The sequence below is a fragment of the Schistocerca nitens genome, chromosome 1 (genome assembly GCF_023898315.1).
Source record: "Schistocerca nitens isolate TAMUIC-IGC-003100 chromosome 1, iqSchNite1.1, whole genome shotgun sequence".
NCBI classification, from domain to species: domain Eukaryota; kingdom Metazoa; phylum Arthropoda; class Insecta; order Orthoptera; family Acrididae; genus Schistocerca; species Schistocerca nitens.
This window is the reverse complement of record NC_064614.1, coordinates 969,151,082-969,166,546: the sequence shown is the minus strand read 5'-3', so window position 1 is coordinate 969,166,546 and position 15,465 is coordinate 969,151,082. Positions and strand designations below refer to the sequence as shown.

General features: G+C 45.6%; 1 protein-coding gene across 1 annotated transcript in view; it reads right to left on the bottom strand.

Annotated features, from left to right (window-relative positions):
* Positions 1 to 14,914, bottom strand: part of LOC126237581 (apolipoprotein D-like) — a 92,946-nt gene extending 78,032 nt beyond the window's left edge. The window contains exon 1 of the mRNA XM_049947735.1: positions 14,849 to 14,914. The gene's annotated coding sequence lies outside the window, so the exon portion shown is untranslated. The remainder of the gene's footprint in view (positions 1 to 14,848) is intronic.
* Positions 14,915 to 15,465: the final 551 nt, after the last annotated feature.

Sequence of the window (15,465 nt, the reverse complement as noted above, 5' to 3'; positions counted from 1 at the left end):
CGCCCAGAAAAGGGATTAAAACGAAATTTAGTTACAGCAGCAATTTCCATTTTTTCTTGTACGTTGCAAGCACGAAATATCGTAATATCTACGACAGCTGTAATCGTCGAAGCAGTGTTTCTTCGGGTGGTGCCATAGAATGCCGAACCGCGGGTAAGAAACCGTGTATGCCTAGCACGAACAACTACCGGTCAATCAGCAGTGGGCTTGCTGCAGCAGCTCCACCCGCTGTTAAACCGGACGTCAACACTCTCACACGATCTTGGAATTATCCTTTATGAGACTGTTGGCAACAGTTCTAAAGGCTATAGCGGTATCATGAGGTAACAGTGCTGATACATCGGCCGTCTACGACATTTGCTAAACTGAGCTCTCAAGTTCGCTTTGCACCCGTCTCGAGATTTCCCGACTGTGAAAATCCACCGACACGGTTAGGCGATCTGCCAGTGACTTCTACGAGAAATATAGAATGTCACAGAAATGACACCTGAGCAACCTGGGTGGTAGTGTGCAGCACCTTTATGTCACTATGGTGGCCACACCTGTTGGTGGGCTAAGCTTGTCCTTTCCAGCATAGTGATATGTTTCTCCGTGTGTCTCAGACGATGCCGGAAAGGACACTTATATGGACCAGCCAAAAGATCTAAGGCAAACCATAAGGCTAACTAAGTCTTCAAAAGAAAATGGGAGCTAAACTTTACCGATAAATCTGTCTTGCACGTAAATATCATAGAATAATTTTCTGGCGGAATTATACTACGGAGAAGTTTAATATGATTCTAACGGACTCTGGCTGCAGCGACCCTACTGTTATAGCGTTCATTCACATAGCTTTCACAGCAACTGCGATGTCGGCAATATTACTATTAACACGAAAATCATAGATGTCCTAAACCCTAACATTTGAAACTTCTTTATTAAAATTCTTTTCTGCATCTATTGCTGAATGAAATGGGAACTTGAAACTTCGAAGTTATTTGATTTTGAAGCTGCTGAGTGAAACTGAACGTACTGAGCGTACTTTCTCTTTACTTATTTTTATCATGTCAACACTGACCTACAATGTCCTAGCGCAACGCAATCTGACTGCTCAAAAAAGAAAAAGGTAACCTGACTTCAAATAATTAATTCAAAAGAATGACCCTAACTAAAAAGAAATCGTAACAATAACCTATACACTTCATTAATCACTTACCTCACAAAAATCTTCATTACGTGAACTACAGCAATACAGCGAGCGCCTAAACTGTCAGCTAAATGAAAGATTCTATCTACTAAAGTCGCTAACTACTAACAGGCATATGGTTAGCAAAGGAAAGATTTTGTTTCAAACCAAATAATGTACTTTTTTACCTTAATAATGTCACATCTAGTTCAAACACGAATATAGATCGTCATTAACAGCCAGTACAAAGGTATGTAATCACGAATAATATACAATCTCCGAGTCAGATACTTGCAGATTGTTAATTTATGCTAACACTTCAGACCTCTACCCTTCGTCAATGTAACTTCTCACAGCTGACATCAATCACTGCTGGCTGTTCACCTCCAACTGCCCAACTGTACTTCCACCACTGCTGGCGACTAACTTCCAACTGCTCAACACTATTGGCGATTAACTTCCAACGAGTCCGACCAGCCACAGAGTCTTTTACAACTAAAGCGCAGTCACAGATCCAATGCAAAGCGCTATACAGCGCTGCCGACACAGAAGCAGCCCACTTACACTTTGTTCTCGTGTGAGTAAGAAATTAACAGGTAGGGATCACCGAGCGATGAAGATAAAAGTATCAAAAAATTGTCGGTCATATCTCACAGGCCGGCCGGAGTGGCCGTGCGGTTCTAGGCGCTGCCGGCCGAGGTGGCCGAGCGGTTCTAGGCGCTACAGTCTGGAACGGCGCGACCGCTACGGTCGCAGGTTCGAATCCTGCCTCGGACATGGATGTGTGTGATGTCCTTAGGTTAGTTAGGTTTAAGTAGTTCTAAGTTCTAGGGGACTGATGACCTCGAAAGTTAAGGCCCATAGTGCTCAGAGCCATTTGGACCATTTCTATTCGCCGGCACGGTAGCTCAGCGCGTTCGGTCAGAGGGTTAGCTGCCCCCTGTAATAAAAAAACTGAGTTAATCAATCAACAACGAACTCAAACGGATGTCTTACGACGTCCGCCCCGAGCAGATGCAACGAACAAAATGAGATTAAAAAAAAAAAAAAAAAAAAAGGCGCTACAGTCTGGAACCGAGTGACCGCTACGGTCGCAGGTTCGAATCCTGCCTCGGGCATGGATGTGTGTCATGTCCTTAGGTTAGTTAGGTTTATTTAGTTCTAAGTTGTAGGCGACTGATGACCTCAGAAGTTAAGCCGCATAGTGCTCAGAGACATTTGAACCATTTTTGAACCATATCTCCCAATTAATGGACAGGACTTCCGTTGCAGTTCATTTACTGCGGTTAGCAAACACGTGTCAACAGGCGATAGGAGCCCCTTTTAACTCGCACGTGAGTTTCCATAAACCAACGGTCGCGGGACTTAAAGAGGGACCAATATTTGTGTTGTACAAATGATACCATATGAATTAACATATCTGACAATTCTGTTTTTTTACTTTAATATAATTCATATTACAGTTTTATAACTGATGGCGCTGTAGTTTTTGCCTTTGGCGCAGGTGAAGTTAAATAACAAAGTAATGGATTTAGCACAGCAAGTATGAAAGTTGGAAGGAAGAGAGTCAGTTTGGTTCTGGAAGGTATGACCAGGGATATGGAGTCATGCTGACTCCAGTGCCGTGGCAAACTGCGCTAGGGTTCTTGTTTGAGGGTCCATGGCCATGGCACGTACAGTACGTTCGACGTCAGCCCTTAGATTCTCGGTTTCTTTTAAATCCGGCGAGTTTGATGGCCAGAGGAGCACAATGGTCTCATCCTGGTGCTCTTCGAACCACGGACGTACACTGCGTGCTGTTTGTAACACGATGCGTTGTGCTGCTTGTAGATACCATCTTGCCGAGGAAAAACCAGCTGCCGCGCGGGATTAGCCGTGCGGTCTTAGGCGCTGCCGTCATGGACTGTGCGGCTGGTCCCGGCGGAGGTTCGTATCCTCCCTCGGGCATGGGTGTGTGTGTTTGTCCTTAGGATAACTTAGGTTAAGTAGTGTGTAAGCTTAGGGACTGATGACATGAGCAGTTAAGTCCCATAAGATTTCACACACATTTGAACACTTTTTTTGAAAAACCAGCTGCATATAGAGGTGGACATTGTCCAGAAGGATAGGTGCATGCTTGTGTTAATCCTTTTTGGCTTCCAGAATGACGATATCAGCCAGGGAATGTCATGAAAACATTTCCGGGACCATAACGCTTGCTCGTGCGCCCTGGACCCTTCCGATGATCCTCGCAGGGCGTTTGCTTTCACAAGTTACACGCCGTATATGCCAACGGCCGTCTGTCCGATCTAGTGTAAGGCAATATGTCGCCACTCAGTGGACGTCCTGTTCCGGTACTGGCGTGCAAGTTCTATCCTTCGTCGCCGGTGGACATCAGTCAGCATGAGTGCGTGAACCGGGCGTCTATTGCACAGGCCCATCGCCGCACCGTTTGCTGAACGGTCGCTGAGGAGACATTTTTGGCCACCACGTGGTTCACTTGGGCTGTTGGTTGCTCAGCAGTTGGACATCTACTCGCCCGTACACATGTCCATAACTAGAGGTCTGCGCGGATGCGGATATCCGCGATATTTGTTACTTGGCAGATAAAATCGCGACCGGCGCGGATATCCGCGGGTCTTCAGCGGATAATGAGCAAGGCATCTGCCCAGTACGTATGTTGCAATGTGAGTTGAAAACTTCAAGTCTGTTGACATTCTTGGAATCTTGCAGAACCCGGGTAGAGCGGATGCCTGTTGTCCTCAGCCCCTGGCTACGACCGACGTAGCTGTGCCGAAGAGACCTGCGTTTAATCCGTTTCCGCGAACGTATCTTTTGTGTGGTCTGTGAAGTGCTCTCTGGGTGGCAAACCTGCCCACTGTCTACCAGACAGGTGCCCGTTGCAATTTTCCGCTGCCTTCAGTTAGCGCTTTGTAGTGACCGAGTGACAACGTGCATCGTAGCAAATATCAGTGAGAGTTCTTTCCTCAAATGAACACCATATCGATGGATACAATTTCGTGTAAGGTGAAAAAAGGTGATTTTACATTACTGAAGGAAAACAAATTGAAATCGCCAATTTGGAAAAAATTCGGATACGTATTTGATGGCAACGAAAAGATAAAAGATATAGTGGCTTGTTTTGCATGTAAAAAAGTACATTCCTACACTGGACATAAAAGTGGAACTTCAAATTTGCTAAACCATTCCTGTGAGGCTAGACAAAGTAGCATAATTACTTATTTAAATACCAAGAGAGACGTGAAAGTTCCTGAAGTTCCGCCAGATTTGAAGACAGCCGCGATAGAAAAATTTATCAATCTTGTCAGCAAAGGCATTTTACCATTCGAAGTTGCGTGTGGATCTGGGTTTCTCGAGACGGCACAGTTTCTTATTGATGTGGGAGCCAAGTACGGTGAAGTGAGTGCTAAGGAGCTGCTACCTCATCCAACCACCATATCCAGAATTTTGAAGGAAACGGCCGATCGTCTGCGTGAAACCGTCTCCGTAGAAGTGAAGAATAAATTCAGAGATATAGGTGGAGCACTAACTGTCGATTTAAGGACTGATTCGTACCGTAAAATAAACTATATAATTATGAACAAGTGAAACTTGAGGATCGAGTGTTGTGCACCAGAAATTTTGAGAGTGAGATTAAAAAAAAAAAAAAAAAAAAAAAAAACACACAGGAGGAAACATTAAACTTGAATTAATTAAGATACTACGATCGTTCGATTTATTCAGTGCTGTGAATAACATCGTGTTCGTTACGGATAGAGGTCCAAATATTGTGGCAGCACTTCGCCAATATAAGAGGCTCTCGTGCTCAGCACACATTCTTAATACTGTGCTGGAGCACACGACTCGAGGAGACGCGAATGACGAGAAGAGTGACGTGCAGCGACTAATAAATTCCTGTCGAGCTATCACAACTTTCTTTAAAAGATCTGGTCTTCAGAATCGCCTTCAGAAGTCATTGAAAGGAGATATAGACACACGAAGGAACAGTAAATTGGATATGTTTGAGTCTATTAATTCACAATGGTTTGAAGTTCTGTCAATTTTGTCAGAGAAAAATCAAGATAATTTGATTGATTCTAGAGACAAGAGGGTGTTGGAAGGTATAATAACTTTTCTGACACCATTTAAAATAGCTTCTAGTGATCTCGAAGCCTCCAAAACCCCTACGCTTTATTTATGTGTGTTGTGGAAGTTAAAAACTTCTCTCCTTCCTTGAAAAAAATGATGGCGCCAGCCCATTTCTGATAAATTTAAAGAGTACAGCCAAATCTATTTTAATCAGCAAATGGGACATAACAGTAACCATTACACTAGCAACGTTTTTGAATCCAAAATACACTGCTGGCCACCGTAAATGCAACACCCTGAAGGAAGCATCCGAATCAAGTGAAATTTACACCATGGGTTTGCAGCGATGAGATATACTACTGATTAGAATTTCAGCGCAGACGCACATCACACGCGCCTGTGGCGCCACCTCATAGCGCCATTTAGGGCTTGGCGATTTCGACGAGTGTTACGTTCGGCACGTGTGTTTACCTTGTGGTTGTTTCACAAGACGATCAGTTATGCTTCGTAGACAACAGCGAACATCGTTTGATCAAGTATCCGAGTTCGACAGAGGAAGGATAGTGGCTTACCGAGATTGTGGATTATCATACAGAGAAATCGCTAGTCGTGTTGGACGAAACCAAACAACTGTAATGCGGATATGTGACAGTTGGATGCAGGAGGGTACGACGGACCGACGTGGTCGATCGCATTCACCTCGGTGCACCACTGCACGTGCTGATAGGCAAATTGTGCGCATGGCAGTGACGGATCGCTCAGTGACATCCCGAACCATAGCACAGCACGTTGCGTCTGTAACGCATCATCCAGTGTCTGCGCGTACCATTCGACGCTGTTTACAGCAGAGTGGTCTGTCCGCAAGACGTCCATTGCTTCGTCTACCATTGACGCAGAACCACAGACGTCTCCGTCGCCAATGGTGTGATGACAGACGGATGTGGACGGCAGAATGGAATGACGTTGTCTTTACTGACGAGGCACGCTTCTGTCTGCAGCACCACGATGGTCGGATTCGAGTGTGGAGACACCGTGGAGAGAGGATGCTGGACAGCTGCGTTATGCACCGCCACACTGGTCTTGCACCGGGTATTATGGTATGGGGCGGTATTGGATATTACTCTCGCACGCCTCTAGTACGCATTGCCGGTACTTTAAATAGCCGGCGCTACATATCCGAGGTGCTGGAGCCAGTTGTCCTTCCTTACCTTCAGGGCTCGGCCACAGCCATATTTCAACAGGATAATGCGCGACCACACGTGGAACGCATTGTACAAAGGTTCTTCGTCAATAACCAGATTGAATTGCTTCCCTGGCCGGCTCGCTCTCCGGATCTTTCGCCGATAGAAAACATGTGGTCCATGGTTGCTCAACGAGTGACCCAGATTACATCCCCAGCTGCCACACCAGATGATCTTTGGCAACGTGTGGAAGCTGCTTGGGCTGCTGTACCCCAGGAACACATCCAACGTCTCTTTGACTCAATGCCGAGACGTGTGGCAGCGGTGATTTCCAACAATGGCTGCTACTCTGGCTACTGATTCTGGCAGGAACCACATGTCACAGATGTCTGTAAACGTAATCATTTGATACTTGGTCAACATGTTATCTACAAATTAAATTTTGTTGTGCTACCTCTTGTATTTCTTGGTGTTGCATTTACGGTGGCCAGCAGTGTATAAACACCTAAAATTTCTTAGCAGTGCCGAAAAAGATGAAGTTGTAAAGGAAGCGAAAAATTATGTTGCGAGAAATTGTCCACAGTTAAAAGATAAGGAGGAAACAACATCTGGAATTCCTGCAAAAAAATAAATAAGTAAATAAATTCTGACGCACTGTTTAATGAATTTGAAGATTCTTCAGAAGATGAATCGACGAGAGATCTTTGCCTCAGATGAAAGTCCAATTTTCGGAAGGCATTGACCTGATAGCTTGGTGGCATGGACGTGAAAACGTCTATCCGCATCTTTCCGAACTCGCATACTTCGTGGCACTGCATTCTAGCGTCCAGCGCGCCATCAGAGAGAAGCTTCTCTACTGCGGGACAAATAATGCAGGACCGACGCACGTCTTTGAAGCCACAGACGATTGATGACATCACGTTCCTGCATAGTAATCTTCCAAAGTAAAAAGGTACTTGTACAGCTTCTCTTACTTCACTGTATTTTTTTTTTGGCTTATCTGAATTAGTTACAATTTTTTTCCATCTGATTCTTTCTTTTACGGAATTTGAATCAGAAGCAAGCAGAAGATGAAAATATTTAATATGAAGCCTGTGAGTTTTTATTGTAATATTTATAGTAAAGAATTTTCTCGACATATTGTTAGTATTTTTACTCTTCCCAACAAGAACATTAAAGTAGTATTAGGTAAATAAGGAAATATTTAACAAGCAATTTGTTTTGTTGTAATTTTCATATTAAAGAGCTCAATTTTAAGTTTTTACTTTTCGCAACAAGAACATTCAACAACTAACGCGTCAATATTATTAAACTAGGTAATGATGATCTCACAAGTGCCTACCTAAAGTTTAGCGTGCACTACAGTAACATTTGCAGCCGCCGAGCATTGTCGCTCTTTGTGAACAGTGAAGCAGCCCGGCCGGAGCGGTGGCACGGCGGGCCGTGTAATTAATTACAAGTGGCACTTCAAACTACGGCTCACGACCACCAACAAGCTGTGACTGCGATAGCCCGTGAAAGACTATTCTGATCACATTGAAAACTTACAAAATATTCAAATCATCCAAAATAATAATGTGTCTTTTAATTTACCAGCCAAGTAGTAAAGATAAGGGCTGAAATTCGTAACAAAATTGAACAGTTTAACTGTAACTCGGTATTGCTTAACAGGGAACAGTGCTTAACATTTGAAGTTATGGGACAGTGGTTTTTATATAGACATCTTGAAATCGTTTGCAGTTCCATTAAACTCTGAAAAAAATTAATTTTAACATAGAAAGTATTAACTGCGAAATCTACTGCAAATTTTGTCTTAGTAATTTAGACCAATGTTGAGGACGTTTTAAAGTGTGAAAAACTTTGTTTAGTTGAGAATGAAACAGACATTTCATTTATCGCTAGGTCTTACTTCGATAAATCAGCCAAAAGGTGAGGTTCGAGATTTCAATCGTATTTTTAGCTAAAGCTAAATGGATTCCTAATTTCTATAACCACTGATTTTGTTGTCACTCTTCGGAAGACGAGTTATTTCTTCCAGACAACGTCAATTATTGCTGGCAGTTTAACTTTTTCACAGGTGCGCCAGCGTTTTGCAGTGTAGGCCTAATACTATAAATATTTTCACCTGGAAATGACGAGGACTGAACGCGTAAGCTATAATATAATCATCAGCTGACACGAATGGCTTCAAAATTTGACACATCCAAGCAGTGAGTACAAAAAAACTGTCGGTAAATGATGCAATGTGCTAGTAACAGTTTAAAACCATCGTCATTTTCAGCTGCCTTGGCACAAGAGCAGCGAAATATAATTGTTTCTATACACGTATTTTCATCGTTTAATACTATTACACTGAATTTTATTTTTTTAAATAGCGTTTCCAATCTCATGAGATCCGAGCCGCTACTCTGTGTGCTCCGGAGCGCCAATGCTTTCCTGTTGGGAATGGTCTGCTTTAGAGTAGGTATAGAGGATTTCCTGTGATTTAAGAAGCCAAAAGTAGTTAAGTTGTCGCAGAAATGGCACCCTAACAATAACTATGTCATTACATACCATAATTCTAAGTACTACTGTCTATTACTATTAATTACTCATTCAAAACTTAAATATATGCGGATGCGGATAAGGAACTTGCGGATGCGGGTTAATTGCTGCGGATGCGGTTGCGGATTAGGACCGTGCGGATGCGGTGCGGATACGGATTGCACTTTTCTTATCCGCGCAGACCTCTATCCATAACTATCGTTTACACCTCTCACCTGTGGCCAGCGGTGCACCACAGTTACTTCGGCGTCGGTTTTAGACAGCGCCTTTTTGCCTTGCAGAGTGTACTTTAACCACGGCGGCACGCGAACAGCTAACAAACTCAGCCGTTTCGGAAGTGCTTCTACCCTTTGCTCGAAAGCCAATGACCATGCCCTTTAGAACGTCAGATAAATCACTCCGCGTCCGCATTACAACAACCGCACTAATTTCCTTCCCCCCCCCCCCTCCCGCTTTATATACCCTCCACTGCTACTGTTGTCACCTGCCGTCTGTGAGTGGTTATTGCACATGAGCGTGGAACATAGTCGGTGGTCACGTTAATGTGACTGGATCGTGTACTTATAGTGTGACAATTATTCAACTATGTTCAATGAAATCATCACACCTTTTGAACGATTTGCGTTAGGACGTTCATATTGGCCGCGGGGCATGATGGAATTTAGCATGTGCATGCGCATGCGACTTGTTGTTGTCGCCCATTGTTGTTGTTTGCCACTGAAAAAGTGGCGCATTTGGGGGACTGAGAATCCTCGCAGTCGAGAAGTCTCTTCACCCTCAACTGGTGACTGCGTGGTGTGGAAAGTCCAGTCACAGAATAATCGGTGCGACATTCCTTGATGGCACGGTGACTACCGGACGGTTCGTGAAGGTTTTGGAAGATGATTTCGTCATCATTATCCAAAGCACCGCTGATTTTGACAAAACGTAATTCATGCAAGACGGAGCTCGAACTCATCGAAGCAGGGGAGTGTTTCATGTCTTGGAGGGGCTTTTTGGGAACCGTATTCTGGCTCTGGGGTACCCATGGGCCACTGACATGGGCCTCGATTGACCGCCATATTCTCCGGATCTGAAAACGTGCGATTCCTTTTTGTGGGGCTGTATTAGAAACAAGGTATACAGCAATAATCACAAAACCATTGCTGAGCTGAAAACAGCCTTTCAGGAGGTCATCTACAGCATCGATGTTCCGACACTTCAGTGTGTCATGCAGAATTTCGCTATTCGTCTACGCCACATCATCGCCAAAGATGGCAGGCATATCGAACATGATACCACCTAAATCCGCATATCTGTAGTGACGTTTACATGTAGATTAAAGTGTGTTCACGCCGTAGTTTGTAACTAATTTACGTTTTTTTCATATAGTTCAATAATTGTCACTCTGTAAAAACCTATAAATGAGTGCAAAGATTTTCTACCTTACTAAATTATTCACAGAGGGAGGATGCTATTTTTTTCGTAAGGCTGTAGCGCTACTAGATCATATTAAAGGGCAAATCATAAGCTTTCCTATGGTGTGTAATACTGGGATTAGTTCTAATTTTTGGTACTACACTCCTGGAAATGGAAAAAAGAACACATTGACACCGGTGTGTCAGACCCACCATACTTGCTCCGGACACTGCGAGAGGGCTGTACAAGCAATGATCACACGCACGGCACAGCGGACACACCAGGACCCGCGGTGTTGGCCGTCGAATGGCGCTAGCTGCGCAGCATTTGTGCACCGCCGCCATCAGTGTCAGCCAGTTTGCCGTGGCATACGGAGCTCCATCGCAGGCTTTAACACTGGTAGCATGCCGCGACAGCGTGGACGTGAACCGTATGTGCAGTTGACGGACTTTGAGCGAGGGCGTATAGTGGGCATGCGGGAGGCCGGGTGGACGTACCGCCGAATTGCTCAACACGTGGGGCGTGAGGTCTCCACAGTACATCGATGTTGTCGCCAGTGGTCGGCGGAAGGTGCACGTGCCCGTCGACCTGGGACCGGACCGCAGCGACGCACGGATGCACGCCAAGACCGTAGGATCCTACGCAGTGCCGTAGGGGACCGCACCGCCACTTCCCAGCAAATTAGGGACACTGTTGCTCCTGGGGTATCGGCGAGGACCATTCGCAACCGTCTCCATGAAGCTGGGCTACGGTCCCGCACACCGTTAGGCCGTCTTCCGCTCACGCCCCAACATCGTGCAGCCCGCCTCCAGTGGTGTCGCGACAGGCGTGAATGGAGGGACGAATGGAAACGTGTCGTCTTCAGCGACGAGAGTCGCTTCTGCCTTGGTGCCAATGATGGTCGTATGCGTGTTTGGCGCCGTGCAGGTGAGCGCCACAGGGCCAACACCCGGCATCATGGTGTGGGGAGCGATCTCCTACACTGGCCGTACACCACTGGTGATCGTCGAGGGGACACTGAATAGTGCACGGTACATCCAAACCGTCATCGAACCCATCGTTCTACCATTCCTAGACCGGCAAGGGAACTTGCTGTTCCAACAGGACAATGCACGTCCGCATGTATCCCGTGCCACCCAACGTGCTCTAGAAGGTGTAAGTCAACTACCCTGGCCAGCAAGATCTCCGGATCTGTCCCCCATTGAGCATGTTTGGGACTGGATGAAGCGTCGTCTCACGCGGTCTGCACGTCCAGCACGAACGCTGGTCCAACTGAGGCGCCAGGTGGAAATGGCATGGCAAGCCGTTCCACAGGACTACATCCAGCATCTCTACGACCGTCTCCATGGGAGAATAGCAGCCTGCATTGCTGCGAAAGGTGGATATACACTGTACTAGTGCCGACATTGTGCATGCTCTGTTGCCTGTGTCTATGTGCCTGTGGTTCTGTCAGTGTGATCATGTGATGTATCTGACCCCAGGAATGTGTCAATAAAGTTTCCCCTTCCTGGGACAATGAATTCACGGTGTTCTTATTTCAATTTCCAGGAGTGTATTTTCATCGAACAAAATTCCTATTGCTCTTTCTTGAGATGGCAAAGGTTCGATTTTTCAAGAACGATTGATATCCATTAAGCCGTGCGGCTCATGAATTGAGATCCTATAAGTTAATTTTATTTGAGTTACTGTTCCTTTAAACAGTTACACTGATGTGTCAAAAGTTATTCTTAACAGAATGTTGGTCAATCTTCGGAGTGCAACACAACTGTGGTTCTGAGTGGAATGAATGCCACAAGTCCTTGGTAGATTTCTGGAGATACATGGCATTAAATGTTTACGCACAGGTCACGCTGTTACCGTAAATGACGGACGCGTGGTTTGTGGGTGCTCGGCTGGCGACCTGTAACGTCCTAGATGTGTTACTTTGGGTTCAGACCAAGCGAATTTACTGGCCAAGATTTCAGCGTAATTAACTGTCAAGCACCTCATATTACTGCAGGACGATTCTGGTCATCGGACCTAGACAGATACCCTAGTGAAACACGTCACACCCGCAGACATCAAACATAATAGGATGCTGGTTCTCCTCAACACTGTTAGGCAGTCCAGAGCTTGCGTGGTGTCTTCGATTACTATAACAGATCAGATGGATGCCCAGTTGAATGGCCCCAGTAGCATAATGCTGCCCACATCAGTTCCTGCCCGTGGCACGGTGCAATCATTCGCCTGGATGATTCCGACTGTCGTCTAACATGAGACGCGTTTCATCCGACCACAAGACATGTTTCAAATGTTCAAATGTGTGTGAAATCTTATGGGACTTAACTGCTCATGTCATCAGTCCCTAAGCTTACACACTACTTAACCTAAATTATCCTAAGGACAAACACACACACCCATGCCCGAGGGAGGACTCAAACCTCGGCCGGGACCAGCCGCACAGTCAATGACTGCAGCGAGACATGTTTCAATTGATCCTCAGTCCATTATCGATGATCCCGTGCCCACTGCATTCGTAACTGACGATGACGATGTCAACATTGGAGTACAAAGGGGTAGTTTACTGCGGAGTCCCCTTTGCAACATGTGCTGTGAGCGGTGTATTCCGAAACACTGCGCTCTGGCGTTACAGCTGCCACAAATAGCCGCCTTTCCTACTTTACAGAGCGGGCAGGCCTCCAGCCTCCCTGTTCTGAGTCGTAAACGTCCACCACCTTGTCGCCTACTCATAGTTTCACCATCCTTGAACCAATTTCCATAAATGGTCACGAGTGCAGGGCGTGAACGGCCAACCAGCTTCGCCCTTTCCAACATGCTCCTGACAATGGGCTGGGCTAGAGCAGTGTGCCGTTTGTCAAAGTCGTCATTGCCGGCAGCCCGTAGCGTCGTTAGAATGATTCCCTATACGTCTCTGCTCCGTTTATACACTTTCCCTGCCGCGCCACGTGCCCGAAAAGCCACCAGGCTGCATTCACTCTCGCGATGGCCGGTGATCACAATGTTTGCGTAATCTTGATTAATAGCAATCACAGTTTCTCTTGTTAAATTACAAACAAATAGAAAGTTTGATCTAAATAATTAATAACAGGCTAATTATAAATCTAGTGAAGTCACAAGCGAATGTGGCGCAAGTTCTGACAGATTTGTTCGATGGAGGGAGGGGAGGTGGGAGTGAGAAGTGCTGTACCACCCACCACACTCCGCTGTCTTAAGCCCTTGCGACATCAACTTGATTTCCAAACTGAATGAAACGCTTCACGAGATTCGCTTCAGAACTGTTGCAGTGGTATATAGACCGCTCCACTCGAACTATCAACACAAATACCGCTGCTAAGCGTATCCAACGACTTCCACATCGCTGGCAAGGATTACACACAAAGTTGCTGACTAGCTTGAAGGACAGTAAAACTCTTAAAGCTATATCTCTTTTGTATAAGTTGTAAAAAAATAGTTTTCACTATCAAATTTCCGGCCTCTTATTAGAGTATATCTGCATCCACCGACATGAAAACAAGGTGTAATGTAGGAAAGAGGTCGTCGGAGACATAAATAAACATATATTGTGATATTTTTTTATGATTCTGCCGTCAAGTCAATCCGTGGCTTAAGTACCGTTATTTTCAGGTGTATGATTTCATATGGTATCATTGGCTGGAGATCTCTGCGGGTTGCTCAGTTGCCTGACACAGGTTTTTCTTACATCGCATACGTAGGCAGGCCCTTCTTTCCGAAGCGGCTGTCATACATTAGTAGAAAAGAAAGATACGGTTAGAACCTGTTGGCGATGAGTTCATTAGAGAAAGAGCACAAGATTTAATTCAAAGGAACCATTCTTTTCGAAGGAACAGTCCCGGCATTTTCCTTAAGCGGTTTAGGGAAAACATGGCACATCGAAAACTGAATGAGTGGAACGAGATTTGAACCGCCGTCCCTCCGAATGCGAGTCCAGTGACTAACTGCTGCCCCATCTCGTTCGGTGCCATTCTTTAATAATGGTACCAGAGTTAAATTCCTCTAGAGTGTAGTGACCTTCCTGTGTTGGCGGGGACGAAAGCAGAGAAAAGAGAGAGGCTGACATCCGGTGCCAGCAGCTGGAACGAACCTATCGTTACCGTCGGCCGGACAGATGAGTTTCAGCTGCGTCGCCATGCGCACGAACTGTAAACTAAACTCCTGTAGGGCTTAGATATTAACTCAACTCATCGACGCGTAACCTGGTGCTTTGAACAGCAAGCTACCACTTCGCCTCCCCTTTCCGGTGAAACACTACTGGTGAAAATTCTTTCTGCCAGCAGGATGCAAACCGGTTACATCTGGGGAGATCGCCATTGTACAAGCGTCAATTAGCGACGACGGTCCATAAGAGAGCTCTGAAGGTGAAACTCTTATAAGTTACATAGTTAAGTGTTCCTCTGACAAAGGAAAACGTTACCAACAACTGTGATGCACCAACCGAAGAATTTCAGAGCACGCTGTGATGAGCGCCACCTACCTGCTGGAGAATTTCAGCTGCTGGAGCGGCGTCCTCGTGAGTCCAGTCGCAAGTGCCGACGGCGTCTCCAGCTGGCAGCTTTATGTAACTTTCGCCTCTGACGTTAGCGCCTACCTATCGCTGTCTGCGACCGTCTCTCTCTTTCTTTCTTTCTTTCTCTCTCTCTCTCTCTCTCTCTGTGGCTGCAAACAGTGGGCGAGGTCGCAAGCGTGGACTCTGACGGCTCCGCGTGGCGCTGAAACGCCAACTGTGACTTGTCCTTGAAAGCTGCTTCTGCGGTGTGTCATACACATTACCCGTATTTTTGAACTGTGACGGGGTAATATCACTCTGAGTTGGTAGACGATGGAATTACCTCTACTTGCGAAACCGCAACGAACTCGAAGAGTGAAACAACTGACTTAGGATAAGGGAGGTTAAAGTTTGTCGTTCCGTCGATACTGAGGTCATTACAGACGAGGCGAAAGCTCAGACAAGTATGAGACAGAAAATTGCCCATCGAATTATCAAAAGAACAATTCCGGCTTTCACCATACATTTACATCTACTGGAAAATTGCTCAAGTCTCACCAATACCCAAAAGGGAAGTAGGAGTAATCCACTGAATTACAGGCCTT